We start from the raw sequence: 23,944 nt of genomic DNA on the forward strand, positions 1-23,944 counted from the left end.
TAGAAACCTGTGAAAACTAAAGTAGAATCTGTAAAGATGCAACAAACCGCATACAAATGGGTTCCAAAACTAGTTGCCATCACAACACCAACAATCAGGGAAAGAGCACTTCGATTGCAAGCTCTTCTGTTCCATACACAGCTACCCTCGCCAGCAAAAGCCACTGAAAACTACATTCAGCCCCCGCATCTTTCACAGCACCTTGTTACCCAACGCATTGTTCCAAACATCAGAATAGGGCCACATTACACGGCCATGCATAGACACAGATTCCAAAACCCATGCTCATGCACCCAACCTTTGTCCAGGACGACTCAGACAAGGAAGAGGGGAGTAATTGATGAATCTAGCAGTCAGGGCCATTAAGGGGTCCAACGTGTATATATGTACATAATGTGTGTGTTTTTTCATTATTTAGAGTTCAATTTCGAACATATTCGATCAAAACCGGGCATTTTTAGCGTTTTTGTATCATCCGACCAGCATAATAATGAGCTGTAATGACAAAATCCGGAGCATTGGGATGCTTCTAGAGAAAATATATGCTTAGGGGTGAGTATAATAATTTTGGCTAATTTTTGCCAGTTAATAAGTATTTTCAATTTATTTTGTTTAATTTCGTTAATAAAACATCAAAAATTAAAAAATATCGCTCACAAGTGTCGAAATCAAGTTCTGGAAGCAAACGCCAAAGTAGCATGATAAGGTTATCAAGCATGGAAGATATGAAGCTAATCTGAAGATGTCGAATTTGAGCCTTAATGATCATGACTACATTTCGCTAAAATCACATCAAATGGTCATACGACGCCGGAATGACAAGCGGTTCGACCCACAGGTGGTATGCAGATTATATCGGGATCAAAGGTGAGGAAAATCAGCCCTATGTCACGAAAATCTCGGGAAGATATAGGCCAGGCAGGCCAAATTCTACCTCATTGTTCATTCTCACATTTTGAGAGAGAAGAAGAGAGCTTCTTGACCTAGAGCGAGCTGCCACATTTCTACCGCGTACGGACGGTCGGAGCCAGCATTTCATACCAGATTTCATAGTATGTTCCTTATCAAGTAAAGATCAAGTCTATTACGCATGCAAGCGCGAATCATTGCACAAACGGGCGAAGGGATCAAATCAAAGTCGGATCGGGTCAAATAGGTCAAGGGCCCTTAGAGGCATCCAAACAAAACTTTTTCCAGGCACGGAACACATCAATGTGCTCCCCACAAGGTCAGGAATAAAGCCATATGATCAAATCACAGTTTGGTGGTGGTACACCAATCGCGATCGGTGTACCTCACTGACAAAATTTGGGACAGAACATGCAAAACACCTCCCCTCAGCCTCGCCTACAATCTGTAGGTGTCAAAACCAGTTTAGGCCTTTGTGGTACGATCGCGATCAGTGCCCCCAGATGCAAGTTATGCAACTTTTGATTTGGCCCAGGCTTGGAACTCAGTTAAAAGTACACTCTCTTGAATTTTCAAGGAAAATGCACAAATTTTGCTCATGGAATGGGCCTAATTTGTCAAACACAACCGACAAGGGAAAATTTGCCCTACCACTACCAAAATCCGGTTAAAAATAATGATGGATAGTTTGGAAGGCACACATGTCCAACTAAGAGTCAGAACAGTTGTAGAAAACCTCGAATGGATCTCAGAATCTCCTACAAGTACAGATATAGTCATTTCAGTATCGAATGATCACACAAAGATAGAATTGGAGCCGAACCAATGCCAAAGACCAAAAGGTGACTTAGGGATGCTCAAGTATCACATGGATATCCAAGGAATGCCTGAAAAATGCACAAATATGGAAAACCTCCTAAGACAGAGTATAAAGTGCCTGATCAAGTCAAAATCAGACAATGAAGTAGGCTGATGGTAGCAGCACCTCATGGAAGCAGCGGGAGCTCTAAAACTAACTTCAACTAACTACAGGATCCAACCAAATTTCATCAGGAAAACCCAATATGGTTAGACTTAGTAAAATAAGATCAAACAGTGAAAAATTGCTGTAATTTGTTTATTTTAAGTCCAAACTTGGAAATAAATCATCAGTGGGCTAGGCACGCATAGGGGTCCATGACCATCTAGTTTTCACCAAAAAAAGCTCAAGTACTACGATCGCGATCGGTGTACCTCAGCATTAGATTTTGACCAAAACCTAACAGATCCCTTGTATACATCTTTTTCAAGTCACCAACCAAGTTTCAAGCCATTTGGACATCAAAAACTCATAAAAAGACAAAGTCTAGTCCAAAACTCCCTTGTAACCCAAAATTGGGACCTGTAAACTCAAAAGTGTTTCAAATGAAACACAGAGTGGACCAAAATGACCCTTCAACTATCAGCAACCCACTCATGTGATCAAATCTAATTTTGGCCTCTGTACTACGATCGCGATCGGTGTACCTCAGGTCCAGAATTGGCTCAGATTTAAATCAGTCATAGCTCTAGTCTTCCTAGTCCCACTGGTGAAATATGGATAAGAATGGATGAAATTTGTTCAAGTTATGATCAGTTTTAACTTTTGAACTGTTTTTACTAAAAGTCTAAATGCGATTGATTGCGAAGGGAAAATCCTGACAGCTTGTGATTCTCCTGACACAGAATGCCTCGCCAAAAGAAAGAAAGACAGTGGACAGGAGCACCATATGAAGTGGAGGAGCTCGCTACAAATGAAAAGGCTCACATCTCGGATGAAATACTAGTTCAGATCCCTGCCCACATATTCATCTCGAAGTTTAAGGATGCTGATGGTGACATGGTAAAGACAACTATCATGCCACGAGAGATATGGAACCTCCACTGAAGGCCGGAGGTAATAGAGGCAGTGAGAGCTGTACACTTGGAGCAGTTTTTCAGATTAAAACCATCGGGAACAGATTACATGAGGGCCCACGAGCTCATGAGCTCGATACAATATGATGGGCAGGCAATGCTCACGGACAAGGATGGATAAAGATCACGAAAGAAATCATCAACGAAGCTTTGCATTTCCTCCCAGGGCAACACGATTTGCTGGCAAAGACAAAGTCAGTGGATAATGAGAAGGCATTCGTCAAAGCAAAAGGAAACAAATACAAATACAGTGACATGATATACGAAGAGCTGTTGATCTCTCAGCATTTCAGAGTACAAAAGCCTCCTCGCTACACCGAGCCAATCCTGCACATTGCCATGGTCATGGCTCTAGCGACAGTAAAAAATAGAACCATTTGCTGCGACTACGGTTCTTACATTTTGGAAAACTTGATCGAAGCAAATTTGAAAAGCTCGGCAAAAAACAAAAGCTACATGAACGCAGGGCCGATGCTAACCAGAATAGCATACCAAGCTTTGGGAATGATTGAAGATTTGCCAGCTGTCAGTTCTCAAATGGCCCTGATTCAGAAAGCAAAGCTGGTTGCTCATTCAGTAAGGACGACCCCTGGCGCGACATCGTCGCGCTCAGCAAAGGCCTCCAACAAAAGCTCTAGTGATGAAGAAAAAACTGAGACAGATTAAGAAGGAAAATCTCAAGAGTCGAAAGACAAAGGGCCATCAGAGTTTGAAGAAAGCGAGGAGGAAGACTCCACAAAGCCGCTCGAGAGAAAAAGAAGGGAGAGAAGTGCAGTACCGCAGTCGGACCTTCAAAAAGCATATGCAGAAGCTCAACAAAGAGTCGAGGAAAGAAGAACCAATTTACGGGCTGACAGACAGGCTAGAGCGTCTGCAACACAACAAACACAAAAAAGAAGATTCGAGAAGGAAAGGCAAGAAAGAATAGAAAATGCAACTCGCATACGCGCGGAGAAGCAAAGGTTAGAAGTAGAGCAAAAGGCTGCAGAAGTGGACATTTCTTCGCAGTCCACTGAAGGAACGAAGGAGAAAGATGCGGCTCATGAAACAAACCAAGCAGAGCAACTAAAGAAGATCCAAAGACAGAGGAATGTGGAAGCGCGACGGGCGGCGGATCTCACCCGCCAAAGAATCATCAAGATTTTAAAGAAAAGAAAAGTGGAAGCATCTGCTTCGCAACGAGGGGAAGATGCTTCCAAAAAGAGGCATGTACGAGAAGAAGCAAGCCCACCTCCTCCCTCGCCTAAATCATCACCTCCTCTCTCGCCCAAATCAACGCCTCCTCCCTCTCCAAAATCTCCTCCTCCTCCCCCTTCTCCATCGAACAAATAACAGCCACCTCCTCCTCCTCCTTCAACCTCGCAAAAGGAGTTTATACCTCCTACAGAAGCAATCGGATACCACAAAGCCTGCCAGGCAGTGGCTGGTTTTGATTACAAGCAAACTTTAAAGGAATTAGAAAGACAGTTCCAGTGTCAGCACGTTGTGCTGAGTGAAAAGGAAAGGCAAGTACAGGAGGCCCAACAAAAGCAAGCATTTGGGCAAGAGGAGTTAGAGAGCTTGAGGGTGTGACTAGAACTCACAACGGAGGAAAGAGACCTTGAGCGATAGCAGGCTCAGTCTCTGATCAAAGATTTGGTGGACGTCAGGACATATTTGACCGCCAAAGAAAAGGAATGCCAAGAGTTGATGGCAAGACTACAGAAAGCAACGGAGCAGCTTGCGTACGAGAGCGCAACATTTCAGAGACTTAATAGTTCATACAACACTGTCAAAAGCACTTTGACAACCTGGATGGAGAATCAGGAACCTGTTGGAGCATTGGTCTCCACATCTGACAATGCCACAGCAGTGAACACTATAGTGGCACTGAAATCAGAGCTAGAGCAAGAAAAGCTTCAAAGACAGCTGCTCATATCAGGAATGGTGGCCCAAACGGCGGCAAATGAGCGAAAGCTAAAAGAACTGGAGCAGCAACTAGCTCAAGCAAGTGCCGAATTAGAGACTCAGAAGCAGATCGGTGACACGTTGCTAAAGGAAAAACAAGATCTGCTTTTTCAACAACGAATCAAAGCAAACAAAGCCCAGAGTCAACCGCAATTGCTGACCGGACAACAAGGGCCTGATTTGCCTGAAACATCACACCAAGGGCATCAGGAGCATGAATTTGAAGGGCCAGATCTGGATATAAGAGATGAGCTCAATGAGAGCATTAAGGACATGCCAGAGGGGCCAGCAAAGGAGTACATGCTCTATGAAAAGAAGATAATGGAGTCAGCGGCCCTGGCCTACTTACAGCCAGAAGAGTAGGTGGAAGGATTTGGCCATGAGTACCTCCCGTTTCCTCTGCTATGCCATGAAGCAATCTTGTGGAAAGAAAAGATGCGACCAACCCTGCAACGAAACAAAGATGGGGGTTACGATGGCATTGCACTAACAGCGGAAGAAGCCCAGATGCTTGTCGACGACCACCCAAAGTGGAGGCAGAAGTGGTTGGACAAATGACCACAGGATCTAACCAACTACCACAACGCTCCTCAACATATACAAATAGATCCTACTTTCTGCCCAGTCCCTCGAAGACGCACGTGGAAGGATTTCGCCACATGGAAAGGCTCAAGGCCGCAAAAACTAAATTACCCGATCTTGACAGCGCATCAGCCCCCTACAGTAGCCTACATGGTCAACACACTGAATTCGACAGTCACATTGCCGCGGGATGTCCCCGACGTGGCGTGTCAAATGCTAGTAAAGATAGCCCGGATGATCGTCACCTGCATCCAGGCGTTTAAAGACACTGAAGGCGACGATCATCTGTGGAATCTGTTCTTGGAAAGACATAGAGGGATCTGCTGGAATCTCTAGGATTCACCGCCATGACACATTTTGATGGCAATGTACTCCAGGCTAATGTACCTGCCCTCACACTACTTGCAGACATTCGAAGAGGCCTTCATCACAAGATTCTTCGAAATTGACTCACGGATTTTCCATCCTATGGTGAAGGACCTCAAGGCATGGTACGTAGCATACCAACATACGTTATCTGAAATCCATTCAGACAACATCAAGAAGCACTGGAAGCTGTCCTTCGAACAAGAAGTTTTTCAGCAACACTTGCTTCATTGGAGCCACATCAACGGCCAAAGCACTGAACATGATGAGGGCGTGCAAGGATAAGGAAGGGGGGAGTGTTTGGTGGACGAAGCAACAAGTGGCCGTTTCCAAAGAAGGATCATATTTTTATGAGAAACCATTGTAAAATTCTTTTGTAAGGAAGCATCTCTAAGCCGAGAACTTGTCAAAGGATTTATGATTATTCTTATGGGAGCAATTGTATATTAGAGAGCCAATTAGAAGTTTAGGAGCTCTTAGCCAGACAAGCCATTTGTAAAGACCTAATCTATAAAGGTAATTTTTTGTAAGTTTGAACATGATCTTTTTGATGGAAAACTGAGAAGACAGCGTACGTTTGAGAGCTCCTTCTTGTTCCAACTTGTAATCTTCGCCATTGTGGCTACGATAATCTAAATTCAGATTGTTTATTGCATTGTGTTCCTCTTACCTTGCTCTTCCATTCAAGTGTAATCATTCAAGATTCGGTGTAGGTTTTCAACTACGAGTTTTAGGCCTTAAATCGTTGTTTTAAATGTCTATATGCGTGTTTTATGTTGTTTTGACCCTAGGAGGGACTTCAGGGACCCTAAAACGACCCATTAGGATCACCTATTCGCTGTTTTTGCTGACTTTGGGACGAACGATCGCGATCTTTGTATATTCCTGATAATCCCCTGTAGACTCCCTTCAAGTTTTGTGCGATTCCGATATGATTTGCATGGTAAACGAGTGTGATGACTGTAGAGCTGTGTAGAAGGACATAGGCAGATTACTTGGCGGTAATGCGTTTGATTTGCTTGTAGAGTTAGTAGTTGCATCTCTTCGAGTTCACTTCATTAGGATTGACACCCTAGTGAGTTTCCATGCCTCATCCGAGTCGCTTCCCTTGTATTGATAAATATGTTGATGCTTGAGAGCTATGCTATGGACGTCCGTCGCGGCGATCCACAAACAGTAGACTTTGGAAAAAAACTCAACTATGAAATCATATTGGGAAGACCTTTCATGCGATAGGTATAGCTTATCCAAGAATGGGGAAACAACTATCTATACTTGAAGCAAGTGGAATCTATAACAAGAGTCAATCTAAAAGATCACACTTATAGAGATGTCTTGAAAACACCCATCCAAGAGTTTGATTCAGTCTCTTCGGCTGAAACTAAACTCCCATCCTGGTTAAACAAAGACACTCCTATTTGGATGTATGGAGCTTCAGAAAACAGAAGCTTAAGACGAGAAGAATGTATCCTAGAAAGGGATTGCACAGACAAAGCCTACGTACCTGAATCCTTTCTAGAGCATTTATTTGCGCCATTCTAGTGGACTCAAATTTTAGCGACAATGGATGTATGTGTGAATACGTCTATGCCTACTCAATTTTGCAATGAGGATGGCTACGACATAATTCCCATCCAAATGATTTCAATCCTCAACATTGAAAACTAGGATGAGGAACCCAAGGACTTAATGAAAGCTCAACAAGTCTTTTTAGACCTCTATTATGATGCAACTGATGAGTTAGACGAACACTAGGCTACCTCAGAGGATTCGGGGTCAGAAAAAGAGCATACGAGAGCTTAAAAAGAGGGGAGGAAAAGTTTTTTGACTTTCCAAACTAGTAATCAAGAAGACAAAAATGGTATAGACGAAAGAGAGACACCAAAATTGTGAAAACACGACCTATGCCATCAGTCTCTAGTAAAACACAATTCCTGATGCAGATAGATACTAATGATTGCGTCAAGGGCAAAACAATTGGCAGATATCCTTCAAACGAAAACTCAGAAACGTCTCACACATCGAGAAAGACAAGGAAGGGTACTCAAGAAAAATCACAGGAAAAGAAATCACTCATGACCAGAGTCGAGCGGAAAAGGAAGTATCAAGAGTTGAAAAAATCTCTAAAGAAGATATACACAACCAAAATGGAAACCACAGAAGAGGATGGTAAGGATGTAATGCACGTTCCATCCCATTACAAAAAGTATACTCTCCAAGATCGGAAAATCATAGTTGAACAACCTGTTATGGAACTACGGAAATAGGGCGAGTCCTAGGAAGGGCCTGAAAACGCTAAAAGGATAGACCTGGCTGAAGAGCGTAGACCTGCTTACATTGTGATTGACCTAACAGAAGAAGAAGAAAAGCTTTTGCTGAGTTTGTTAAGAGAATATCGAGATATCTTCGCTTGGTCTTACAAGGATCTCAAGGGTGTTGATCTAGAAATCTGTCAACATACCATACCCATGAGAGATGATGTGAAACCCAGTAGACAGAGACCATACACGTATAACGAAATATTTGTCAGGAAGATAAAAGAAGAGATTGAGAGACTAAAGGAAGCCAAATTCATTTACAAAATTGAACACACCGATTGGGTGTCTCCAATTGTGGTAGTACCCAAGAAGAATGAAAAATTATGAGTGTGTGTTAATCTCAAAAAGGTGAATGCAGCTACCATCAGAGACAACTTTCCTCTTTTGATAAATGAGCATATTTTAGAATGAGTTGCAGGAAAAGAAGCTTACAGCTTCTTAGACGGCTTTTTGGGATACAATCAACTTTTGGTTGACCCAAAAGATCAACATAAAACTGCTTTTGCAACAAAATGGGGTATATTTGCCTATCGGGTTATGTCGTTTGGGTTAACTAATGCTCCAGCCATGTTTCAAAGGTTGATGAGCCATGCTTTCAAAGAGTATCTTAGGAAATTCTTAGAAGTATATATGGATGATCTATGCGAACATTCATCAATCCGGGCTGGTCATTTGAATACCTCAAAAAGGTATTCGAAAAATGTAGACTTTATAGGATTTAATTAAATCCTGAAAGTGCACATTCATGAAAAGACAAGGAAAAATTCTTGGACATATAGTGTCTAAAAATGGCATAGCTACTGATATTGAGAAGATTCATGTCATTGCAGATTTTCCTAGACTAACAACAGTCAAAGGGGTACAAGCCTTCATGGGGCATTGTGGATATTACCGAAGGTTCATCCACATGTACGTTATAATTGCAAAACCCATGTATAGCTTGATTACACACTTTGAATGGATCGAGGCATGTGAAGAATCCTTCATGAATCTTAAGCAAGCTCTCACCTCAGCTCCAATATTGAAAGCACCAGATTGGGATAAGGTATTTCATGTACATGTACATGCTTCTAATTTTGCTATCGGTTGTATACTAGCTCAACCAAGAGATGGGAAGGACACGGAGAATAGTGATATGGTTCATCATTCTTCTCGAATTTGATTTCACTATGGTTGTAAAAAAAGGCACTACACATCAACAAGCAGATCATTTGTCAAGGATTGTTTCAGGGGAATCACCTAAAGGGGTAGACGATGATCTATCAGATGCCTATTTGTTCTCCATAGAAATGATACCTAGATGGTTGGAAAACATTGTGTCATTAACGACAATAGCTCAAGTGGATTCACAAATACCACTTCCGATCACAATCGGATTAATCGAGCAATTGGCTATGTATCAATTACTAGCGCATATGCATTAGTCCTTAAGAGAAAGAATAGTACCTAAGTCAAGCACATGTTACCATAGTAGGACTTCACTTTGCGGAAGATCAAACTATGCAATGAATCTTGAGACTTGGAGTCCTTTGTCCGACTATGAGGAGAGATGTTCGATCTTTTGTAAAGGATTGCCCTCAATGTCAAAAACAAATACCCATTCCTCATGTAACATTGTTTCAAATGTCACCTGTACCTAAGTGGAGTAATTATATGGTTACTTAGTTATTGAGCCGAACATTTCTAGAGGATATGAGTAAACACCATCAAAGAACAGTTGAAACTGAAGCAAGAGACTATGCTCTTATTGGGAACCAATTGTACTGGAGAGGTAAAGATCAACATTTGCGTCTTTGTGCAAATGAAAACGAGTATATTTCGATTATAGAACAAGCACATGTTGGATTAGCTGGAGGTCACTTTTCTAGTGAGACCACCGCAAGAGCAATCTTGATGGCAGGCATCTGGTGGCCAACACTTTTTGCAAATGCTAAAGAATATGTTCGAAGGTGTGATACTTGTCAACGAGCAAAAATGCCAACACGAGTAGATAGCATGCTCTTAAGACCAATGATGTGGGCTAGAGCTTTCGCAAAATGGGATATAGATTTTGTTGGACCAATACAGCCACCTTCTTATAGAACCCAAGCTCAATATATAATTGTAGCTACGGACTATTTGACCAAGTGGGCCGAGGCTAAAGCAACTCAAAAGAATGATGCCATAACCACTGCTGCATTCTTATATGAGTAAGTATTTATGAGATAGGGACTGCCAATAGAGATTGACAGTGATCGGGGAACCCATTTCCTCAATGAGGTAATAGAGTATTTGCTTAATGAGTTTATGGTCATTCATAACAAGTCAGCTCCCTATCACCCACAAGCAAATGGACAAGCTGAGCATACGAATAAGATTCTTAGCTCGGTGCTGACTAAAGTGGTTAGTTCAAGAAGAACAGACTGGGAAACTTGAATCTCCATGTTGCTCTATGGGCTTACCGAGTTTCATTCAAAACAACTTTAAATGCCACACCCTTTAACCTTGTTTATGGTCTTGATGCCATACTTCCAATAGAATTTCTATTGCCGACATTAAGGGTAACACAAAATCTTGAGTGGACTGGACATGAATTGTCAGAAAGACACAAAGATTTGGAAAAGCTAGACAAGCAAAGGCTAACTGTTGTAGCTCATATCTATGCACAAAAGCGGAAACAAAAACAGTTTTTTGATTCCCACTTAATAACAAAAATATTCAAAAAAGGAGACTCAGCTTTAGTCTATTCCCTTAAGCAACACATTCCCAAGTTTAAGAAAAAGGGAAACGGACCATTTATCATTGAAGATGTATCTCCAAGTGGAGCAGTAAAATTATCCACCCTAAATGGTGAACCAATGGCTAATTGGATTAGTGGATGTCGTTAAAAAAATACAATTTATCACTAACCAATGAATTGCTAGAAAGAATGCATGCAGCCAAGCAAAGAAAGATCAAACAATAGCAGGTTATTGATGAAGCCCAAGAGGAAGCTAGGCTTCGAGTACTCAAGCGGAAAGCTGCTCTCAAGAATCAACAGATACCGATTCCCATCAACACTTGATCGACAATGGGAATTACCTAAAGACGCAGTTTCAATAGATGATGACTGGTTAGATGGAATACATCTACGCATCAAAGTACAGCTCAACAATCATAGCACCAATGCTTTGGTCGACACAGGAGCTAGAGTAAATGCAGTAACGAGTTATTCCACATACAAGCAGGCCACAAGTCAAGCATTAACGGTAGGAATAGTGACAATCAAAGGATGCAACAAGAACCTAACTCCAACATTGGGAATAGTCAACTTGAACGTGATGGTACATGGATGTGCATGTTCTCATCAATTTGTATGCTTTCCAGATGAACACATGAATGAAACGATGATTCTTGGAATTCCCTTGATGCGTACATACAAAGAAGTACCAGATTGGGATACAAATCAGCTAAAGCTATCACCTTAAGGAGGGCAACTCATTGTTCCAATTGCACCAAGCAAGGAGGAATGAAAAAAAAGCAATCAACAGACCAAACCACGAAGTAGTCAATCTTCTCCATCTCCTCGAAAATCAAATGCTACATGTAGCATGCAAGGAGTCAAACAAATTTGGGTAACAAAAGCACAGCTTAAGGATAAGCCGATTCAGATATGGGTGCCTAAAACTTCACCGACAAAACACAAGAAGGTTCCAAAGGTTAAAACACAGAGACAAGCATCTCCAAAAAGGAAACCTAACATGGAAATGGTTTGGAAGAAAAAGGAGCACTTATCTTCTCCACAAACCGCGAAACCAATCAAACAATGAGGAGTTAAGTCTCAAAAGACTCCAACACACCATGTAGCCGACCAAGCTACCAATGGCGAGAAAAAGCTCGACAACCGTCAAAAGTGCTAGCAACAGCTCAAGCATCCTGATGGTACAATCAAACAGAGAGCACACAAGCTACAAGAATTGCTCTTTGGAAGAAATCAACAGCAAACCTCGACATCGGAAACCCTTGAGTTAGTTACTCAAGACCCAGCTCTTGCATAACATATTCGTTTGAATTGCATTGATCTTCATAGCATGGTAGAGCCAACCATGGCTATGCATAGACACAATTGTTCAACCCATGCACACAATCGTCTCGGAGTACGCCATCTAGGAAGGGTGGAAGGGCACTAAGCACTAAGGACTAAGTACTAAGTAATTAAGGGTAATGTTTGAAGAAGGAGGAAAAAGTTCGATGTTAACATGTAATTTTTTGCAAAATTACCTAATAATGCCCTTATAATTCATCAACAAGGGAAAATTCACAGATAATATCTTCCCGAAGAGTGTAAATAGTGTGTATACTATCAGAAAATCATAAAAAATAGTCCTTTTTTGGGTATTTTTAATCACTTTTATTGATAATGAAGCTTAGAAATAGAAAAATCCAACAAAAAACAATAAAGCTGTGTTTTTCAAGGGATTTTTTTAATTAGGGATTTTTACTTTACTTTTTTAGAACATCTTGCTATTTTCTTTGATTTTTTCAAATAAACAGGTCAAAAATTAATAATAAATAACAAGGAAGCTCAGATGGAAAAATGGAAGACACGATGGTGATCAGAAAGACAAGGCGGACAAGCACAAAAATTTTCAATGCGGTTAGGCCTACTTTTGCAAAAGTCTTGCAGCATGAGCTACATGAATCCGATCAGGAAAATTTTTGAGTCTAACATAGATTTCATACCCTAGTAGGACTAACAGGGAAATCTGGGGAAATTTGGTTCGAGAAGTCCGGGTATAGATATCCAAGGTAGGCTAAAACCACCTCATTTCTACTTGGAGCCTTTGCAGAGAGAGATTTCGGCCTCTTTCGCGCGACTTTTATGGAGCCCACAGTTGACCATTTTCAACGCCGTCTCACACGAGATATGAGGGGTAAGTTCTTTACTCAACAATGATCCATTTTGTACGGCTGGTAGCTAGTCTAAAGCCCTAGAAAAAACCCTAGAAATCGAGCAGTGCACAAAGACCTACGACCTAAAACTGGCCATAGCGGCCTGCCAGCTTGACCAAATCGGATGGGATTTGAACCATAGCATGCCCTAACATAATAGAACCTTTCTATATCATCAGATGACCATTCAGCAGGGGTCGAGGGGGTTCCCAGTAGAAAAGTTAGGATTTTTGGCAAATGCCAGAATTCCAACCTGACTCCACAGATGGCTTGCTAATGAGGTCCATTTACAATGTATTTGATTGGTTTGGTGAAATCCATCAAGCAAAGCCCTCGAACAACAGAAAACGACTCAAAGGTTACAAAGCGTCCAATTCAACATACGGGGTCAAACTGACTCCAAATGAGCCAGAATTGGACAGGGTGCTTCACGACTATGTTGCGGACAAGTCCAAAGCATCAAAGTTGACCGACCAACCCAACAGGAAGGGTAGTCATAAAAAGCGGTGATTTTAGAGTCGGCAGAGCACAAAGTGATGCCGGCATGACTAAACTTGACCAAATCCAATTTAGGACTTGTATTATGTGTATGAAAGATGTCTAGGTCAAATTGGTAGGTTTTGCAAAGTTTTTGTCACTGTTGTAAATAATCGCGATTATTTACTTTTGCATCAGTTTTGCTTGGAAATTGTCAAATCATCTCACCTATCATGTGTACACACCTATTACATGCCAAAAATCAAGTATGAGCCAAAATGACCACCCATTACTTGTAAAATTGCCAAAAAACGCAAAGAAGTCTTTGCAAGCTAAAATTTGGGTTATGGACCACATCTCTTGATTCAAATCACTTCATATCTCATACCCAAGGTCTATACAATGCATAGAACCAAATTGTACCAAAAAATGTCAATTTTGGAAGAAAAGCAATTATTTACTTTTTTGGTCAAAATTGACAAGTTTTGATATTTTGCATCATACATCCAAAGTACATGACGTGTTAAGCCCACTAGCCAATTTTGAATCAATTTGGAGTTCAAAATCTCAAATCTCCTTTATATCTACTGTTTTAGAGACCTAAAGCCAAAATCTGGTACCATTTTCACCATGTGCATCCAAATGAGCCCATATTTCACTCAGAGCATGTATTTGGTATATACTTCAAGCCTATAAAGCCAAGTTTGCAAAAAGTTGAAAATTTTTCTCAGCTGTAAATAATTACGATTATTTACTTTGGTTGCAAATTTTTGTTTTGACCATACAGTTTTGTTCCTTGCATGTTTTTAAGCATCTTTGCTTGTTCAAAAATTGATTTGAAGCAGTGGACCAAATTGTCAGCATTTCAGTCTAAAGGACATTTCAGAGATACTTCCGACAAATCTGCTAACGTTGCACTCTATTCACTGAACAGGATCCATGCAAGCAGCGGAGAGGGCTAAAAAGAAGCTCAACCAAAAGAAGAAACTACAGGAACTTCCCGCTTATCAACTAGACCCCGAGTCAATCAAAGCAGCAAAGGCATCCGACCTCTCTAGAGAATAGCTGGAAGAGCACCACACTACAGTTTTCACTGGCAAGTTCAAAAGTTAAGAGGGGCATCAAGTGGAGTTGCAACTCCTACCCAAAGAAGTCTATGATGTAGCCGCCAAGCCAGAGACAAAAGAAGCTAACCGCAGGCTGGGGCTCAGGCATTTCTACGAACAAGAGCCTTGCGGAGTGGATTTTCAGAAGGCTTATGAGCTTCTATCCACCATCAAAGAAGACGGAACCGCATAGATATCCGACCCCCAAGGGAACAAGATCGAAGTAGTGATCACAAAAGAGATAGTGGCAGAGCACAGACTGCCCACAAAAGGGATGACCATGTGATCAAGGGACAGGAAAACCGTAGGTACATTTACCGAAGAGACAGTCGTGGCTACATTCGCAGACCTCATTCACAAACAAGTGGAAGAGCCAGCCCATTTGTACCACCAACACTTTTATTTCTTAGCAAAAAGGCTACCAAGGTACACTACACCAAATTAGGGATTTCTAATCACCGAGCAAAAAAAATCGAGCGAAGACAAATTCGAGCAAATTGATACAATAGCAACAACGGTGAAAGAAAAAAATTATGTCATGCACATTACTTTCACTACACAAATCTAACACTCAATTGACAAAAAATGAGATTTTAGAACCAATATGAAAATTGAATACCCGAGGCACAAGCAATCTCTTCATATTTGAAACATATACAATTCAATTCCATGTGGCGCACCTCCTCTCAAAAATGCTAAAAGAAAAAAATAATGTCAACAATGGTGAAAGAAAAAATTATGTCATGAACATTACTTTCACTACACAAATCTAACACTCAATCGACAAAAAATGAGATTTTAGAACCAATATAAAAATTGAAAACCCGAGGCACAAGCAATCTCTTTATACTTGAAACATATACAATTCAATTCCATGTCTCATACCTCCTCTCAAAAATAAGTTGTAAAATTTTTGGCAAGCTCCATTTTACTAATTACCAAAAGTTCAAGTCAAAACTTCTTGTTTCACCTAAGTTTGTTGGCAGCTTGTGTAGCATTGGCTTCTAAGCTGCCTCTTAATTCTTCTAGCCCTCCTAATTGAAAATTTAAGGATAAAGTAAAGCTTGAAGAGGTTCCTTTTGCAGGCCCTCCAAATTGGTGCTTTATCTGATCATTTTGCTTTTGGAGCCACTTTCCTTGAGACAATTTCTTGCCTAACGAGTCTATTGTGAGATCAATAGACAAAAACGATACGACTAGAGCCGACCAAAGCCAAATGCAAGTTCTTCTATAGAGGAAAGGCCCAAGTCTGAGTTGCGTTTGCATGTTGAATGCAGAGACTTAAAACTTCTATATTGTGAGTGCTAAACAATTCACTGTTAAAAACACCCAAGGCCATGGCACAAATAGAGAATAATCTAATCGTAGGATATCCATGCAAGATTGAAAGAATCTTTTAGTCCTAGCTCAGAGAATGGTGATTTACAACTTCCAAAGCCTGCCATATCTTTTGCGGCAGCAATAGAAACAAGAGCAACCATCACAGGAACAGAGGTACAAAAGAACTGTTTCTTCTACATGCCGACGTCTATGGCTACAATCCAATGTCCTTCCAATCTGTCACAGTACTGTCGTCTGTGACTTAGGATAAATATGAACGTCATTAGCGCTATGGGGTATACCATGTTGGAATGAATCGAGAGTGTTGGTTCGAATCTTGAATTATGTTGAATAGAGTTCGTGCTCATTCGTAGCCTGCCCTAGTTTGGATCTCGAGCTGTGTTAAATAGAGTTCGTGCTCATTTGTAGCCTATGTTCAAACATGTTTGGTGGAACGAACTGCTGACTGGTTAATCTACTAAAGTAGGTTGTCCCCGCGGCTACATGGCAGGCTCTCAAGGATCCCATATCCTTGAGAGTCTAATATTTAGCAAGAGCCAGATTGTGTGGTCGTGATCCTATGGGCAAGAAACAGTAAATGGGCAAAACGCAGCAATTGTAGGTGCGAGTGAGAAAAGCGACAACAAAAATAAATTATTCACAAAAGCTTGGAATCCAACTCATTTTGACAAATCCTATTTTTTTCAAGGGAAAATGATCAAAGTACCTCAAAGTACCCCTCATATTTTAGAAATTCTCAAAATACCCTTGTATCTATTTTGGTTGGATTCTTCAATATTTTCTAATCTTTATTCCTTTTTGACAATTGAGATCCGTTTTTGAGTGCTTAGCATGGAGTTTGTCACAGATTACCTCACAAAAAGGGCAATTATGTTCAAACAATAATGAAGTAATTCGTCTCCAAAGCCTACATAACCAACTCAAATTCTAGTTTTAGCATGTTATATTGATAGACAATCAGTGTTCTTATAAAAAGCTTCAAAAAAATTTTATCTTTGGAGAAATTTAATCTCATAACCTGGCGTATTTTGGGATTTTTGAAAAATTTAAAGGACATTTTGGGAATTTAGGACAAGAGATCGGGGGAACTTTGGGAACTTTTGAAATTTGAGGGCAAATTAAAGGAGTATTTTGGTAATTTTCCCTTTCACTGGTTTGCTACTGCAACCATTTCGCACCGGCGCGGAATGGTTGCAGTAGCAGACCAAGGAGCTACTGGAGCGTGCGGTCCCCTTCAGCTGGCGGCCGAGATCACCTCCTCCAGTCAGTGCGTTGTAGTCACAGAAGAAAAAATCTACTTTGAAGCCAGAAAAGCGTGTGCGGGGAGAGCCCCTGCATGTGCTCCTTCCCCCCTTCTCAGGATGCTTCGCCTCCCTCCCCACTACACCATCTGCTCGCCTTCATCCAGTGAGAGAGAGAGAGAGAGAGAGAGAGAGAGAGAGAGAGAGAGAGAGAGAGAGAGAGAGAGAGAGAGAGAGAGAGAGAGAGAGAGAGAGAGAGAGAGAGAGAGAGAGAGAGAGAGAGAGAGAGAGAGAGAGAGAATGGCTTCTTCTTAGGTCCTAGCAGACTCCCACTTTGAGTGTGGCGATGGCCTACAGACCTGATGGACGACTATATATGATTACCTCTTCAAGGTGGTTCTAACAGGTGACTCTGGTGTAGGCAAGTCCAACCTACTATTGTGCTTCTCTCACAATGAGTTCGCCCTAGAGTTCAGGTCCACCATCGATGTCGAGTTTGCTACCCGCACCATCAATGTCGAAGGCAAGACCATCAAAGCACAGATTTGGAATACTGCCAGCCAAGAAAGATACCGAGAAATGACCAATGCATATTACCGGGGTGCATTGGGTGCTTTGCTCGTGTATGACATAGCTAGACATATGACTTTCGAGAACTCAGGGAGCATAGAGACTCAAATGTTGTGATAATGCTTGTGGGAAACAAATCCGATCTGCGACACTTGAGGGCAGTTTCAACAGAGGATAGCCAGTCTTTTGCAGAGAGTGAGTGTTTATTCTTTATGGAGACCTCTGCCTTGGAAGCAACAAATGTTGAAAATGCATTCACGCAAGTCCTTATGCAGATTTACAGGGTGGTTAGCGAAAAGGCACTTGACATAGGCGAAGACCTTGCTGCTGTACCAAGACAAGGGCAAACGATTAGTTATACAAGTAATGAGTCGACGACACCTAAGAAAGTTGGGTGTTGTTCAACATAATGGTGAAGGCCACCATAAAGTTGTCATGAACACATTGTGGACTTTGTAAGCTGCCATGTGTCGTTTTTCTACCAGGCAGCAAGCTTTTTTGTTTGGATTCATTGGAGGAAATTTATGGCAACATTTGAGTGGAAATAAAGCTGCTTCAAGAGGTAACAAGCTAGGTGCCGTATGTCTGTAGATGATCCTCTTGCTTTTGAGATGCAGCAGGAAGAAGATGGATATTTTAGAGTGCGTATTCACTTGCATTCTTCTCTGACTTCATTTGTCATGAGGTGGGGAGATGCTTTCTGGGTTGGTTTTGAAGAGGCTTTATGATAGAATAGGAAGTTTTGCTTCAAAACTAGCCTTTGGAGCTGGCCATGCTTGGAAGTAATTTCAGCATGTTCTAGATATTGTTTTTGTTGGTTGGAAAATTTAGTATGCTGCTGATATAGAGTTTTCTATAGCAAGCAACTTCTTTGTGCTAGATGGCTTGTAGACTTTTGTATTTTGGTCTTGGTAGATTACTTAAGGTTTGGTTACAAAAAGAGAGAGAGAGAGAGAGAGAGAGAGAGAGAGAGAGAGAGAGAGAGAGAGAGAGAGAGAGAGAGAGAGAGAGAGAGAGAGAGAGAGAGAGAGATGGTTCTGTGGTTTTTAACAGCAAGCCTTCATTTTGGTGAGAGATGTTGGCACTTTCAGCTTCACGCTGGACATAGAGTTCAAAGGTGCGATCCAGATCGCAGGCTCTTGAGACTGCTTAAAATACACTGAACCCTGGTTTTTTTCTAACACTGCTTAGGACCTTGGTTGGGGTTGATCACTTTTTACTCAGAGGCACCATTTTACACTTTGATAAATGGCTACCTATAGGAGAGTGAATGCTAGAGGCCTACGCTAATGGTACAAACCACTATAGAACATTACATTGTATGCACTTGGGAGTCATGTTTGATAGGTTGGAAAAGTGCACTTTGAAGAATCCCGAAGACTACGGATGGAAATGTATTCCAAGTGGATAATAGAGGTGGAAAGTGCTAGAACAACATATGCTAGGTGCCCTTGGCTTGTCGCAAGCACCGATGTGGAATGATTTCGTCGACACTTGCGACAAGCTGGGGGCATTTATTTGTTCCATGATTGAAATTGGCTCCAAGTTTGGTTCCATGGGATTTGAGTTTGGTTGTGGGGTTAGTTTGTAACAATGGAAAACCCTCTTGTACTTCTGCAATTTTCTCTTAGTAATAAAGAATGTTTAAAGGGACTTGCTTGATCATTTCATTGCTCAAAAATACTCGCTCGCCAATTTGTATAACCCCACCAAATCATGCCGTGGCCACCACATTCACTTAGGTTCTCAAGTCGACAATAAGACAACCAATGGACCACGCGCAGTATGTCTTGACAACCTTGAAGGGAGCCAAGAAGGAAGGAAAAATCACGTACTTGGGTGTGCCAGAGGTCTTGACTAGAATAGCATATCATGCCATCGGCATGGCCGACAAACTATCGCCGCCTGCCCCTTATCAGAACACATGGATATTGGCAGCACAACCCTCTCCAAGAGCTACAAGGTCAAGTAAGAGATCATATAAATCTGATGAAGAGTCAGCTGACAGCTCGCCGGAAAGGCACAACAGCGAGAGCTCTAACAACAAAGAAAAGAGAGCTCGGAGAGAAGAGATGAAAAGAAAAGTTGTGGCCGCACACCAAGAAGAGCCAGCTAAAAAACAAGCGCGCTTGAAAGAGAGAAACAGGTGTACCAGCACAGTAGGCAAGCACAAGGGAAGGACCCAAAAAAATGGGTACCTACTGGACTTAAAGGCCCTCGAACGAAGCATCATACAAGAAAAGAGGCAGATGATCCAACAGAACGTTTAGAAAGAATGCACCAAGAGGCTGAATCTCTAAAGTTGAAGGAGGTAGAAGAAGCTACTAAGAAAGCCAAGGAGGCAGAAGATCAAAGGCAAGCTAAGGAAACGACTAGCCAAGAGAAAAGTCATGGATCTCCCTGACCCACCTCATCGTCTATAGAACAACAAGACCATCCCATGCCTAGCCCACCACCATCACCTGCGGGCAAAGACACCAATGAAGAAGCGGAACCTGAGAAAGAGAAAGATTCTGAGTCTACTCAACAAACAGAATCTGCACAAGAAGCTGACCATCCCGACAGAGAAAAAGAAAAAGAATCCGAGCCGAAACAGGAGAAGGCAGCAGAAGATACTCAAAAGCCACATAAAAGGCAAGCAGATCTGAACAAGAGACCGGTAAGGAAGCAGACGCGGAAAAAGAGTCTACCACTGCACATGAGACAGAACCTGAGCCAAAGAAAGAAGAAAGGCCGGCACCTGAAGAGACATCAAGGTATGATCCAACACCATCTACTTCCACTCAACTAGAAACTGCCAAGGCATCAAAGCCTCACGGTACCCCAAAAGAAGACCGACACACAAGAACCAACAGCACTGACGACACAACAAGAAGCCACACATGAGGCTGCAGGCACATTCCAGCTGGCAAGACAGGAGGAGTGGCAGTCAAACGATGAGGTAATCATCCAAGTCAATGAATATGCACGACAGATGCAAGAAATGACGGAGAGACTCCGCTCAGTAGCACTAAACCGTAGCACCAAGGCCAAAGAACTTGAGATGGTGATCGACGCTCTCCAAGGAGAGTTAGAAGACAGGATGACTGTCGTCACTAATCTTCAAAGGCAGGTGCAAGAGTTGAAGGCAAAAGCGGAACAACATCAGTTAGCCAGAGATAGGCAACAAAAAGAAATGGAGGAGTTAGGTGATCTCCTTACCAAACTATCTGATGCCTGCAAAGCAAAAGACAAGCAGTTGACAGAAGTTACGAATGAACTTCTTACGAAATCTCTGTCAGCTCAAAAAATTCAGGTACAATTAGATGTTGCCAATGCTTCTCTACAGTACTTGGAGCAGCGGATCAATGATCATGCCATTTTCTTACGAAAAATCAGAAAAAATCCAACCGTGGCCTCAATCAAAGGAACTGACGAAGTGTACAAGGCACTCAAGAAAAAAAATAAAGACCTTGAATTGGACTTAAAGCTAGAACAATCATAGCGCAGGGACCTGGCATTGATGCGGGTTCAGAGAGAGGAGGAGCTTCTAAAGGAGATAGCAGAACTAAAGCGGATTAATCAACTCCTCAAAGATGGAAAACTAGACACGTAGGAAGAGGCAGGCACTTCAGAGCCACCACAGATGGATATACACTCGATCTCGTATGCTGAGTTTGAGACACAGTCCACAGCAGAGCCGAGTGGTGATGAAGATTTTTAGATTAACATGACGGACAAAGACACAGTGCCAATGGTCCAGTTGACAAAAGCTGAAGAAGACGCACTGAAGGAGAAGATCACCCTAGAGGTGGATGAGCAATGGAAAGACGCTATGGATTGGGAGTTGAGAGTTTTACACTCTGTCAACATCACTCAACTCACTCCCAATCAGATCAACGCTCAATGGCACCAACAATCCCTACCATACCCTCTTATCAAAGTGAAACTATTACAGGTGAAAGAAAGGCTATACAAAGATATGCAAGAAGATGCCACAGATAAGGACCACTCAAAGTGGAGGCTAAGCTGGCTGAACAAGAATCTGAGATACCTGATTCTGTTCAAGAGCACCTGCAGCCCTTCAAAGAGATCGAACCTTCTGTCCTGTACCCAGAGTAAGGACATGGCAAGCGCATGAAGCACTGCAAAAGAAGAGGCCAACTTGGCTTAACTTCCCCAGGCTGCCAGCTCTAGAGAGAGGCCAAGCAATAGAGGAATACATGGTGAAAACCCTAACGGGCACCATGTATTTCTTCAAGAGTCTGCCGGATCTCTCCTGTGCCATGTTATGTAAGATCTGGAGAATTCTGCTCACATGTATACAAGTTTTTAATGAGCCGAGCAAACAGGAGCCCCATGGCTATCATTCTTGGAAGGAAACAAAGGCTTATGCTACGATCTGAGTGGGCAACCTTCGGAAGAAGTCCTTTACGGATTCTATGCCAGATGTATGTTCCTGCCATCACATAATATGATAGCCTTTGAAGAAGTATTCTACACTGGATTCTTCACCTGACGAACGAAAATATTTGCGCCGGTGATCAACACCCTAACATCTAGGTTTGTAGGCTACTCAGCGGTGGAGCTGAAGAATAAAGTAACAATGCAATTTCTGCAAGTGCCTGACAAAGAAAGAAGAATCAGATACCAGAAGGCACTAAACGCGCTTAAAGACCGCTTCACCAGCCGTCAATCCGAAGACTATTTCAACCCATAAAGCTGTGTCAAGAGATGACACAGGCGAGGAGGGGGGGAATGTTAGAAGCAAGTTAGCACAGACACCATTTTTCGTAGTTCTCTTTGTAAAACATTTATTATTTTGATAAATCGAGAATATTGTAACTTCTATTTTCTTGGATAAACTTTGTAATTAATAAGCCGAGGCTACAAGCTTCCAGATTTTATCAGCCAGTCATTTCCCAGCTTTGGTAGAACTCCAGATTATTAGTTTTGACCACCCAAAAACCTTGGCTAAGGTATAAAAGCCAATTTTTGTAAGTTTTTTGTAAGTTTTTGGATAAGAAATACACAGCGTGAGCTAACGACGCTCACTTCTCTCCTTCTCCTGCTTCCTACTCCCTCTCTGGTTGTCACATTGCGATTGCGTTTGTTGCATTGCAACCGCAGGTAAGAGCTCTACGCATTGACGTAAGCCATTCGCAATATTTTGTAGCTTTTGGCGTCGCCGACCCGTGGCCTAATTTCATCATAACTAAGAATTTACACTTTTAAATAAAAAATTAAGCATGTGTGGGATATTGGGACATCATTGCTAAGCATTTAGATGCATTCTGGATCGAAAATGACTAGGTCAAAAATCCACTACTGTTAATAATCAAGATTTTGGAACTTGACCTAAAGTGGGGTTTGAGACCATAGGCATGTGTGCTTAGGTCTTGTAAACTTGTCCTCGAAGTTTCGTTACGTTTGGATGTCATTTGATGCTGTAACGGATGTGAATTGTTTGTCGATGAGCGATTGGCTTTTGGTGATTTCAGTCACTTGAGTGTAGCTTGAGTTAGATGCGAGTTGTTAGTGTTTTCCAAGAGATTGACAACCTCTTGTAGCCTCTATGCACTAGCCGAGCTAGCTTTGTCCCATGGTTTGACAAATTAATCGTGGTTCTCGCTAATACTGCAATAAGATAAGATGGTGAGGTTAGACATGCGTCCCACAAGGCTGACCTCTTTATCACCTTTTTCTTCCCTTGTTCCTCCTTGTCTGCACCATCACTTTCTTCAGAAGAGGAAGAGGATGAAGAAGATGGAGAAGAGGGTGACCTCTTTCTCACCTTTTTCTTCTCTTGTTTTATCTCGTCCCTCTTTGAATTATGGTGTGGAGAAGTATGCATTTTGCCCGCCGTCTTTGTGGGGCTATCTCCGCCAAGGTGGCAGGAGAATTACTTATTTCTCATTCTTTTGATGGGGGATCTACCATTGAAACTTGAGCTCTCCTTTGGGAAGGATATGCGTCGTCAAGTAGTAGATTGTTCAGCCCTTCATAAGGATCCTCTTTTTCTTCCCTTATCTGAGAGAGGAATCTTTTGGAAGTCTCACAAGGAGGCCTCCTAGGTACTCTCTTTTCTTGGTGGGGAGTTTGGAGAATCCCTTGAGTACTGCGTAGCTGCTGTTGCACTTCACCTTGGAGGGATGGATTGCCCATGGCTTGTTGAAACCTAGTAACAAGGTAATTAACAAGCATATGGACATCATTAGTAGCCTCTTCATTAGCAAAATCAAAGCTATCAACATTAACCTTT

General features: G+C 41.9%; 1 pseudogene; it reads left to right on the forward strand.

The window, feature by feature from the left end:
- The first annotated feature begins 17,479 nt into the window (after nt 1-17,479).
- Nucleotides 17,480-18,113, forward strand: LOC147461467 (ras-related protein RABA1f pseudogene; annotated as a pseudogene).
- The last annotated feature ends 5,831 nt before the right edge of the window (nt 18,114-23,944 follow it).

Source organism: Adiantum capillus-veneris, chromosome 3 (assembly GCF_014529385.1).
Source record: "Adiantum capillus-veneris isolate H3 chromosome 3, ASM1452938v2, whole genome shotgun sequence".
Classification (NCBI taxonomy): Eukaryota; Viridiplantae; Streptophyta; class Polypodiopsida; order Polypodiales; family Pteridaceae; genus Adiantum; species Adiantum capillus-veneris.